This window comes from Oncorhynchus gorbuscha, linkage group LG17 (genome assembly GCF_021184085.1).
Source record: "Oncorhynchus gorbuscha isolate QuinsamMale2020 ecotype Even-year linkage group LG17, OgorEven_v1.0, whole genome shotgun sequence".
NCBI classification, from domain to species: Eukaryota; Metazoa; Chordata; class Actinopteri; order Salmoniformes; family Salmonidae; genus Oncorhynchus; species Oncorhynchus gorbuscha.
Window position 1 is genome coordinate 52057340 of NC_060189.1, and position 12292 is coordinate 52069631.

At 38.8% G+C, this 12292-nt stretch overlaps 1 protein-coding gene across 2 annotated transcripts in view; it reads left to right on the forward strand.

Moving 5' to 3' along the window:
• LOC124001614 (gastrula zinc finger protein 5-1-like) overlaps positions 1–12292 on the forward strand; it is a 532153-nt gene that overhangs the window by 412506 nt on the left and 107355 nt on the right. The gene's annotated exons all lie outside the window — the stretch shown is intronic.

Here is a 12292-nt window from a genome sequence, read left to right on the forward strand (position 1 = left end):
TATTTTGGGGAAAAAGGAACATTTGCTATCTAACTGGGAGTCTCGTGAGTGAAAACATCCGAAGCTCATCAAAGGTAAACGATATAATTTGATTGCTTTTCTGATTTTCATGACCAGGTTGCCTGTTGCTAGCTAGGCATAATGCTATGCTAGGCTATTAATAAACTTACACAAATGCTTGTCTTGCTTTGGCTGTAAAGCATATTTTCAAAATCTGAGATGACAGGGTGATTAACAAAAGGCTAAGCTGTGTTTCAATATATTTCACTTGGGATTTCATGAATAGGAATATTTTCTAGTAATATTTATGTCGGTTGCGTTATGCTAATTAGTGTCAGTTGAAAACAACGCTCCCGGACCCGGGATGGGTAGTAATCACTGTCCAGTACAAGCATATTAAGGCTATACTATCGATGGTAATTTGAATGCACAGAATAAGAGACTAATGAACAGTGTACATAGTCTAGGCAAGAAACTGAGCGCATTACCTTTTTTTTAGCGACTTTCAAATCATCAGACAAAAGTTGCATCATGCAGCCAATATGTTTTGGTTTGTATCACAACTAAAGTAGCCAAATAACTTTAAATTAAGTGTATAGGACCTGTTTTAAATTATCACTTTTTACATTCAACACAGAATAGCCGCTCCATGTGAGCACTGGCTAGGGAATCATTAGATAGCTGAATAAAATAGAAAGGATATTTCTATGTTAATTTATTCTTCTTACTATAAAGTTATATAATATACACTACTGGTCAAAAGTTTTACAACAGCTACTCATTCCAAGGTTTGTTATTTAATTTGTTTTACTATTTTCGACATTGTAGAATAAAAGTAAAGACAAACTATGAAATAACACATTTGCAATCAAGTAGTAAACTAAAAAAGTGTTAAACAAATCAAAATATATGTTAGATTCTTCAAAGTAGCCACCCTTTGCCTTGGTGCCAGCTTTGCACACTCTTGGCATTCTCTCAACCAGCTTCATGAGGTAGTCAACTGGAATGCATTTCAATTAACAGGTGTGCCTTGTTAAAAGTTAATGTGTGTAAGTTCTTTCCTTCTGTTCTGACAAGGTAGGAGTGGTATATAGAAGATAGCCCAATTTGATAAAAGTCCAAGTCCATATTATGGCAAAACGGCCATAATAAGACATCTACCCTCTTTCTTTCTACCTGTCCTTGTTCTGTATTTTGTGTTCTGTATTTTTTTTCTTGTAGTTTCTGTCTGCTCTTTTATGTTTAGATAAGAATTGTATACTTGTCTTTTATACCTATACACCATTCTTGTGTGTGTTCAAGAAAAAAATATTTGAACGAGAAAAGTTTTTGGACCTTTCCCTGACACCACCTGATATAGAGGTCTTGGATGGCAGCGAGCTCGGTCCCAGTGATATACAGCTGTAGAACCTTTTTAGGATCCGAGTGCCTCCTGAAAATCTTTTCATCCTCCTGGGGGGAATAGGCGCTGTCGTGCCCGCTTCACAACTGTGTGGGTGTGTGTGGACCATGTTAATTCCTTAGTTTCTTAGAACAGCACTCCTAATCTGAGACTCTTTGTGGATATGGGCCCAGGTCTTGATTAATTTTGTCTTACGTGTGGGACCATGCATTTGAATGATCAAACCATTAAAAGAGTGTCTAGTAATCAAATCAACCAACACGTTTTCATAGTATAAAATCAACTAACATGTTTGCGTAGTACACATAGCAATCCCTCATTTCCCAATCAGAAGATGCTCCATAGCAGGGTGCTCATATCAGATTTCTTGATCCAATATCCTCTCACTCTGTATCTCTTACAGTCAGTAGACATGGAGGATGGGAAGCCTGATCTGCTACTAGTCAAAGAGGAGACAATAGAAGACAGATCAGAGAGCATTGATCTGCTGAGTGGACTAAAGATGGGGGAGCAAGGTCAGGGAGAAATCATATAGCCCATATAGTCTTCTGATGCTCGTTCCCCCTCATAGCACCAGTTTCAATCCAAGTACCAATACCGTTCCGCAAACTCCAGGCGGTGCTATGGTGAGATGACTTGAAAATAAAGCATATGTAGAAGACAACCTAATCTCACACCTACTGTAAAATATGATGGTGGATCTTTGATGTTATGGGGCTAATTTGCTTGGTTTCCACTGGTCCTGGGGCCCTTGTTAAGGTCCACGGAATCATGAACTTCACTAAGTCCCAGGACATTTTAGCCCAAAACTTGGTTGCATCTGCCAGGATGCTGAAACTTGCCCGCAAGTGGATCTTCCAGCAAGATAATAACCCCAAGCACACATCAAAATCCACAAAGTAATGGTAAATTGACCACGAAATCAGCATTTTGCAATGTCCATCTCAGTCTCCCAACCATTGAAAACCTATAGTTTAATTGAAGAAGGCAGTCCATAAGCGCAGACAAAGGATTTCAAGGATCTGGAAAGATTATTTATGGAAAGGTGTGTCCCAATGTGTTCTCCAGTCTCATAAAACATTTTAGAAAAAGGCCCAGTGTCATTGTCCTTGCAAGGGGAGGGTGCTGGAGGATTGAAAACAGGGGTGACAATATTTTGGCACCTATCTTTTTTAGTATTTTTCATTCTCTGACCAGTTGTGTTTATATAAAATAATATAATTTGCCATTAAAAAAAGATGTTCATTTTTACTTGTTTTTAAACATGTATAAAAACACAATTCCACTTTGACATTATGGGGTATTATGTGTAGATCAGTGACACAATCTCAATGGTTTGCAAAGAAGGGCACCTATTGGTAGAAGGATTTTTTAAAAAGTAGACATTGAATATTGTTTGAGCATGGTGCAGTTATTAATTACTCTCTGGATGGTGTATCAATACACCCAGTCACTTTGAAGATACAGGCGCCCTTCCTAACTCAGTTGCCAGAGAGGAAGGAAACCACACCGGGATTTCATCATGAGGCCAATGATGATTTTAAACAGTTACAGAGTTAAATTGCTGTGATAGGAGATAACTGAGGATGGATCAATAACATTGTAGTTACTCCACAATATTAACATAAATGACAGTGAAAATAAGTTAGCTTGTACAGAATAAAACATATTCCAAAATATGTATCCTGTTTGCAATAGGCACTTAAGTAATACTGAATAAAATATGGCAAATTAATGTACTTTTTGTCCTGAATACAAATCATTATGTCTGGGGCAAATCCAACACAACACATCACATAGTACCATTCTTCATATTTTCAAGCATGGTGGTGGCTGCATCATATTATGGGCATGCTTGTCATCAGCAAGGACTAGGGAGTTTTTTAGGATAAAAATAAACAGAATAGAGCTAACCACAGGCAAAATCCTAGAGGAAAACTTGATCTAGTTGTTTTACAACAGACACTGGGAGACAAATTCACCTTTCTGAAAGACACTTACCTAAATCACAAGGCCAACTATACACGAGTTGCTTACCAAGACAACATTAAATCAGCTTGAAAATCTATGACAAGACTTGACAATGGATATCTAGCAATGATCAACAACCAACTTGACAGAGCTTGAAGAATTTAAAAAAGAATGATGAGCAAGTATTGTACAATCGCGGTGTGCAAAGTTCTTACGAGACTTGTTGAATACTTATCTAATCAAAATATATGTTTTTTTTCTTCATTTATTTTAAAAAGTTTGCATTTTTATTCCACTTTGACAGTATTTTGTGTAGATCTTTGACAACAAAATGATGATTTACATCCATTTTAATCCCACTTTGTAACACACAAAAAAAGTAAAAAGTCCAGGAGTGTGAATACTTTGTGAAGGCACTGTAGCTCACTATATTAATAATTAACTGGAGTCTTTTTTGCTCATCTTAATCAAGGGTGATGATAATTATGGAGGTGACTGTACATATACAGAACATAATGTAGGGCCTTCAAACTCAAGTCTGGACCTCAAATCCAGTTCCAATGTGCTTTTCATTGTTACCCTCTAAATCAGGGACTAATTTAGACCTGGGACACCAAGTGTGTGCAATTAATTATCAGGTAAAACAGAAAACCAGCAGGCTCCAGACCACATAGGGTAAGAGTTAAAGAGCGACTGCCATTAAAAAGCAATGACTCCTTTTGAAAACGGCCTATGTGGCATCGATATGAGTCAAAAAAACGTTATACTATTGTCAAAATGGACTACATGGTGTAAATAGGATGATTTTGGTCATAAAGTCCGTCTCTTCTAAAACGGCATTTGGAACATCAGTGCATCACAACAGGTAAATGAAGGTTGGGTTTTGATTTGACAAGGTCCATTTGCCCAATAACATGGGGTTTACAGCTGCAGTGGCTGTGTTCTATCAAATAGCATAGATAGACAGTGAGACAGACATGCCCAGTAGAGTAGCTCCTTAGATTATGTAAAATTGTGCAACCAAAACGTCAAAATGAATTAAAGATTTTTTTTGTTATCTTAGTTAGATTCATTCTGGGGATTTTGAGGACGTGAAATAGGATTCCGCGTCTACAGTGTTTCATGGGGGACATTTATTAACCAAATGCGGAATCGGTCAGGAAACACACCTCAAAGACTGAAATCTCAGCTCCATTCCAAACACTTAAAAGACACACCCTATCCCCTCAGGCCTCGAAATTAACTGGACACTTCTGATAACGTCTGACGAGTATACACTTGCAGGACAAGGGAGGAAATAATGATTTTTAAATGGGCCGCCATTGCCCAGAAATTCGTCACTCGTTCATCTCGCGATGTTTGTGTTTTCAGCCACGGTAGCTAGTGGTTGCTATATATTCGCTACAGTCAATTATGATTGTATGTCAATTTCTACTCATTAACTATATAATTATTAATATACGCCTACTGTATGATAGCTAGCAAATTAATTAGCTAACTAACGTTAGCCTGCCCAGCTGGAACTTCTTAAGAAGGAAAATGTTTTCTTTCTACAATTTCCAAAAATTGGAGGCTAGGTAACTTTCGTGTTCATATGAATTAAATACACTGTTCAAAAAAATAAAGGGAACACTAAAATAACACATCCTAGATCTGAATGAATGAAATATTCTCATTAAATACTTTTTTCTTTACATAGTTGAATGTGCTGACAACAAAATCACACAAACATTATCCATGGAAATCAAATTTATCAACCCACGGAGGTCTGGATTTGGAGTCACACTCAAAATTAAAGTGGGAAACCACACTACAGGCTGATCCAACTTTGATGTAATGTCCTTAAAACAAGTCAAAATGAGGCTCAGCAGTGTGTGTGGCCTCCACGTGCCTGTATGACCTCCCTACAACGCCTGGGCATGCTCCTGATGAGATGGCGGATGGTCTCCTGAGGATCTCCTCCCAGACCTGGACTAAAGCATCCACCAACTCCTGGACAGTCTGTCGTGCAACGTGGCATTGGTGGATGGAGCGAGACATGATGTCCCAGATGTGCTCAATTGGATTCAGGTCTGGGGAACGGGCGGGCCAGTCCATAGCATCAATGCCTTCCTCTTGCAGGAATTGCTGACACACTCCAGCCACATGAGGTCTAGCATTGTCTTGCATTAGGAGGAACCCAGGGCCAACCGCACCAGCATATGGTCTCACAAGGGGTCTGAGGATCTCATCTCGGTACCTAATTGCGGCCCCCCAAAGAAATGCCACCCCACACCATGACTGACCCACCGCCAAACCAGTCATGCTGGAGGATGTTGCAGGCAGCAGAACGTTCTCCACGGCGTCTCCAGCGTCACATGTGCTCAGTGTGAACCTGCTTTCACCTGTGAAGAGCACAGGGGGCCAGTGGCGAATTTGCCAATCTTGGTGTTCTCTGGCAAATGCCAAACGTCCTGCACGGTGTTGGGCTGTAAGTGCAACCGCCACCTGTGGACGTCGGGCCCTCATACCACCCTCATGGAGTCTGTTTCTGACCGTTTGAGCAGACACATGCACATTTGTGGCCTGCTGGAGGTCATTTTGTAGGGCTCTGGCAGTGCTCCTTCCTGTTCCTCCTTGCACAAAGGCGAAGGTAGCGGTCCTGCTGCTGGGTTGTTGCCTTCCTACGGCCTCCTCCACATCTCCTGGTGTACTGGCCTATGTCCTGGAAGCGCCTCCATGCTCTGGACACTACGCTGACAGACACAGCAAACCTTCTTGCCACAGCTCGCATTGATGTAAGTCGCTCTGGATAAGAGCGTCTGCTAAATGACTTAAATGTAAATGTAAATGATGTTCCATCCTGGATGAGCTGCACCACTTGATCCACTTGTGTGGGTTGTAGACTCCGTCTCATGCTACCACTAGAGTGAAAGCACCGCCAGCATTCAAAAGTGACCAAAACATCAGCCAGGAAGCATAGGAACTGAGAAGTGGTCTGTGGTCCCCACCTGCAGAACCACTCCTTTATTGGGGGTGTCTTGCTAATTACATTTAACATTACATTTAAGTCATTTAGCAGACGCTCTTAATTGCCTATAATTTCCACCTGTTGTCTATTCCATTTGCACAACAGCATGTGAAATGTATTGCCAATCAGTGTTGCTTCCTAAGTGGGCAGTTTGATTTCACAGAAGTGTGATTGACTTGGACTTACATTGTGTTGTTTAAGTGTTCCCTTTATTTTTTTAAAGCAGTGTGTATATAATAATAATAATAGACATCATTAATATATGACAAGGCAATGAGACATTAACAGACATTCAGAGACATGACTTCTAATAATTTATTTTTTTACGTTTCACAAGTTTGGGGGATGTATAAAATTGTAACAGTTCAATGGAGAAAAAAAATAGGGTATTTTTCCACCCCATTTACATTTGTGAATATAATATTTGGACAAGAGAATAATAATGTTAATAAAATAGTTATGATGGGAATTACAAGGATAAACATAATGCCATTCAACATCATCAAAGGTAAACATAGGTATTTCTGGAGATTTTATACACAACCATTCATGAACTTCAATCCATAGTTTACTAGAATGGTGGCATGAAAAAAATAAATGCTCTATTAATTCTCAATCAGAGGAACAAAAAACACAAGGCATTTTGTCAAAATTGAATCTTTTGTGCAAGAAATCATTAAGAGGGTAGATGGAAGAAAATATTTTTAAATGAGTTTCTTTAACTTTTGGGATAACTGGACAAGTGAGGAAAAAGGTAGTCGCTTTTGACCATAGCATGGGTTGGTCACTTTCATAGCAGTATATTGAATTATAATCACCAAAAAATGACTTAATTAACTGCCAATCATATCCACTTATTGTTGCATGTTTTATCCAATAGATTCAAGTTATTAATTTGTAAACTTGGAAAAGAGAGAACAACCTCACAATATAATAGTGTTCTTAATAAATCCAAGTAAAGGAAGTGGAATTGCTTTGCAAAACCTTCATATATTCTCTGAGTAATATTAACCTGAAATTTACCAATGAACTCAAACTCCCCAGTGTTGTCTACCAAATCACATACAAAATGAATACCCTTGTCAAACCAAAGGCATTTGAAAATGGATTTCCTATTAATTTTAATAACTCTTATTATTCCAAATCAATGTTTTGTAGGGGGAAATATTGTGCTTGAATATCATTTTATAGAAAAATAACATTTGCTGGTGAAACTTAAACAATTTCGCAGGTAATTTTGGAGGGTCAAAATCAAATTTCATTAGGAATTCAAGTCCACCAAGTTTATTAAACAGACTGTTAGGGATATGATGCTACATAGAAGTAGGATTAGACAGACATAATTTCAACCATTTAATTCTAAAAGTTCCCACTAACGACTCAAAATCAATAGCCTGTAAACCTGTCATGAGAATTATGTTCTCAGTGTTCATAACACAATTCAATTAAACTACTCAATCTGCAAGATACTGGTTGAATGAAACAGACGGAGGCCCAGCTACGATAGTCAGAAAGTTTAATTACGAGAGCGCTGGTTCGTTGTACAAAACCATTCATTTTATACTGGCTCTTACGCACATACTTTCACACACAAACAGACTCCCTACGCACATACTTTCACACACAAACAGAAGGTATCATACGCACATACTGTCTCACTACCCAGCCGACAGAGAAGGAAGACCTTGGGACCTTGAGACGTACTCCCTGTCCTCTCACAAATCTCTAGTCAAGTCGGCACCGAATTTTGCTCAGACAGTCTGTGTTTAAGATACTATAAAGACATATTGTACAGATATATTGTTTTACCCCAATTCTGACTAAAACTACACTCACAAATATATAATTTTACTGACTACTCAATTTTATACAATTATATGGTTTCAGGGTGGAATATTCTAAGCATTAATTTAAACATATAAATTACATTAACAAAACCTCCACGATTAAAGCCTTTCACTAATTGTGATTCTGAATATAATATGTTTTACTCCTCCAAACAAATCTAATCATAACAGAATTGACTTTTTTATGTTAATAAAGGCTGATTGAGTTTCACTGATTATAACATCAAGGTCTTTTATCAGCCTATTGGCATAGACATTGGCTAGTAATTTATAGTCAGTTGCCAACAATGTGATTGGTCTCCAATTGTCCAGGTAAAGAGTGTCCTTCTTTGGCATAGGCATTTGTTTAATGGCTTGGTCCAACTCAGTAATATCTATATCAGAAACACCAAAAACACAAGAAAACACGTTGTAAATTGATAGATCACTACATCAACAAATTAATAGCATCATAACTCAGAACAGTAAATACATGTAAATTAAATTCACTACCCATTTAACAAGCATTTACTGCATTACACTACCCATTTTTCAAAAATATTACAGGCTATGTAGACAGGCTCCTGGATCTCCTCTTCAACAAGATCACCCTTGATCCAGCGCTCTATGTGGGGAAGCTGTGCGAGCTGTCCATCCCAGGACCCATCTGCCCAGTGTGAGAGGCCTGACAAGGAGGAGGCCATGGCTGGATTTGTTTCCCGCTTTCATCTTGGGGGTGACTGAAGCCTGCTTGATTGAAGCGGGGTACATGGGTCACCCACCTCTCCCGCTGCCCTCCCCATCAATCTCTGCAGTTGTTTGCATTTCCTAAAGCATAACTTATTCACTTTAAGGTGACATCACATGTCACTTTGTATTGTTTTTTCAAGCATTTGGACAGGAGGAGTGTTACAACTTGTTCGAGTCAATGGGTTCCTGCACACTGTTTGTCAGTTGTCTCACCATTATTTTTCACCTTTATTTCTCATTAGTGTTCATGTTGCTCAATATATCAGCTATGCTGGCCTATCGTAAATGATCAAATAATTGTCTGATCAATACATACAATTCTGAACACATTGTCATTGATAATGCGAATGCAGGGCAAGCAATACATTGTCCAGTACACTTATTGTATACTGTTTTCATGTACATTCTCTTATGTCTAAGCTTCTAAGGTGACTCAGCCTTTACTAATTATAGTGAAGTGTATCAGTGACTTGTATTCTGTAATTAGTTACAAAACAATAGATATGCAATTATGTATTGCTGCTGTTTGTCTGATATCCAACAGTCCATGATCAGCTCTGTTGACAATGAGAGCATTTTGCGGAGAATATGGGTTGCGGGCGCATACTTACATGTCTAAAGATGACTTTTCAACATTGCCTGCTTCCAAGCGTTCTCAATACTTAGAAAAAAGTCATATTGTTGGGCGTCCCTCATGACAGCACACAAGTTAGCCAGGTGAGTGCAAGCTAGCTACCTGGGTAGGTATTTTAAAATCATAATTTAACTATTCCAAATGTTGTGTATATTTTGTGGTAACTTGTAGAGATAGAAGCAGTCAACTAAACAGAACTCGGACAGATTAATATTTACCTTACTGAGGTGATTCTATTATTTTCTACTCTATTTTTGCTAACACAATGCTCTTTCTAAACTAGTCTGCTCTCAGCTTGAAAGATACTTTTTTTTGTTTAAGTTTAAAAAAAAACGTTTTTATTTTTTATTATTCATAATACAAAAATCAACTTACATTGCTTCATCAAACATGTAGCAAACCAAACAGAGGTATTAAAAGATACTCGATCATATGAGATTTGATGCGTAACGTAAAACAGGACCGTTATTCAAACCACACCCTTTGAGCTATGACGCCACCCAATAAGATAATTTCTCTTCAGTTTAAACGGAAGTGAACATTGACTAAGAACAATTTCAACGTTAGCGTTTTTATTAAGACGTTTATTAACGCAGTGGAACTCATGACATTTAAATGAACAGCATCACATACTTTTCCCAGGTTGTGTTTAATTCTCGTTGGAGACAGGACTTGGTTGATCGATGTTATCTAGTTAACGCTAGCTAGCTGCTAACAATGGCTAACTGTATGGTTTTTCACACTCAGATAGCCTCCATCATGGAGGTGCTAGCAAATGCAGCCGTTGCAGAGATCTGTAAACTCGTAGACGACGACTATGCAGTGTTTCGTTTGGAAATAACTCAAAGTCGGAAAGAAAACAGCTCATTGCGGAGGAAACTACAGCTTCTCGATCTGAAAGTGGCACGGGAGCGCGCAGAAAGGACAATGCGAGAGCGCGTCCTCGCCAGTCGTCCCAGTAGTGTCAAGATCCTCAACCGAAACAGAGGAATGACCAGAGGTACGTTTTGCAGAAGGCTGTGGGGCCTGTCGCCCGGTTATCCTATGCGCATGTGTGACTTTAGATGTGTTAAATCAGCATTTCCCAAACTCGGTCCTCCAGACCCTAAAGGGTGCAGGTTTTTTTTGTTGCCCTAGCACTACACATCTGATACAAATAGTAAACTAATCATCAATATTTGATCATTTAAATCCGCTTTGCAGTGTTGGTGGGGGAAAAAAGTGCATCTCTTAGGACCAAGTTTTGGAAACTGTGTTAACTAGAATTGGGTCTTGGTCAGTTTTTGGATAGTATTCAAGAGTTCCCCCGGATTACTTAGCTATCTTGCATAAAGACAACATATCATATTCTAACTAAATATTTGATGTACTGCATTTCCTATTATTTACTAATTAAAAACAATTTGATGCATCAAACTTAACCTATTTAATCCCATTTTGTGACCGGGAAAAACGTTTTCAGTTATAAGACTCTAAAACTTTTACTGAATGATCTATCAATGCATTTACAGCAAATATTGAAATAATAAAGGGTCCCAATGAATGATGTGCAGTGTCACATGTTTATTGTAAATTGTCACATGACCAGAGCTGTTTACTTCCTGGTTGCACCATGAGAAGAAGATGGCTGCATCAAAGCTCCGAAAACAACTGGTTAGTTAAGTATGTTAACATAAAGATAGCACAAAGATTTTTGGTACACATCATTTTAAGGTATCTTGTATTGATATGTGCATTTGCAATTACTCAACTTTGGTCAGTGTGGTCATAGAATGTGTAAACATGTTGACGGCAACAATAGTGACCGGGGGGGATAACACAGTGCATCTAGGTATACACATAGGTAAAACAAGAACTATGTATGTGTATAACTAACTTTCTACTCTGTTCTTTCTTTTAGTTTCACTTTGAGTCAAGTTCTGGATATGTTTGATCTAGGTGACTGCCCAGACAAGGCATGCAACATTACAGTTATCCCTCAAAATGAGAAAGATGCTGTCCTGAGTGATTGTGATAGCGATGGGTCAGATATGGACTATGGACAGGCCATTTGCCAGCCAGGCTGTTGAATGCAACGTTATCAGTGATTATTACCCCACCCCCCGATCCACAACCTCCCCCACCCCCCTCCATTGTTGATAATGAAGAGCCAAGGGCCTCTACCAGCCAGAGGGGTCAGCCAGAAGTGCCAAGGGGAAAGTTGCAGGTGGTCAAAAATAAAGATAGAGTTCAAACGATCGAAGAGGCCTGCCACCGATGTGATTCCAAAACACATAGTATTCAGCCCAAATGTGCAAAAGTTTGGCACGAAACCACTGAGCCACGGAAGGAGATCTTTACTGGCCACTACTGTTGAAGATCAGGCATGATATGACAAAGCTTCTCGCTGGCCAATCAACACGATGCTCCGGTTCAGGAGAAGCCGTCATTGTGACAAACGTACTACCTATGCATGTGAGAAAAGGCAAAGCACCATTGCACATTGGGTGCTTCAAGATATACAATGGATCGTAGAAAAGGAGATGAGAGCGAATGGAGAAAGGGCTGAAAAAGGCAATAAAAGAAAAATAGAAAAGTCAATAAAGGGTGAGGAGAAGCAGTACAACGGACTAGGAAGAAAAGAAAAGTCGACGATCAAGACAATCAAAATGACTGAAATGTTTTTGGAAAAGAAAGGTCAATTGATTGAAGACATACTG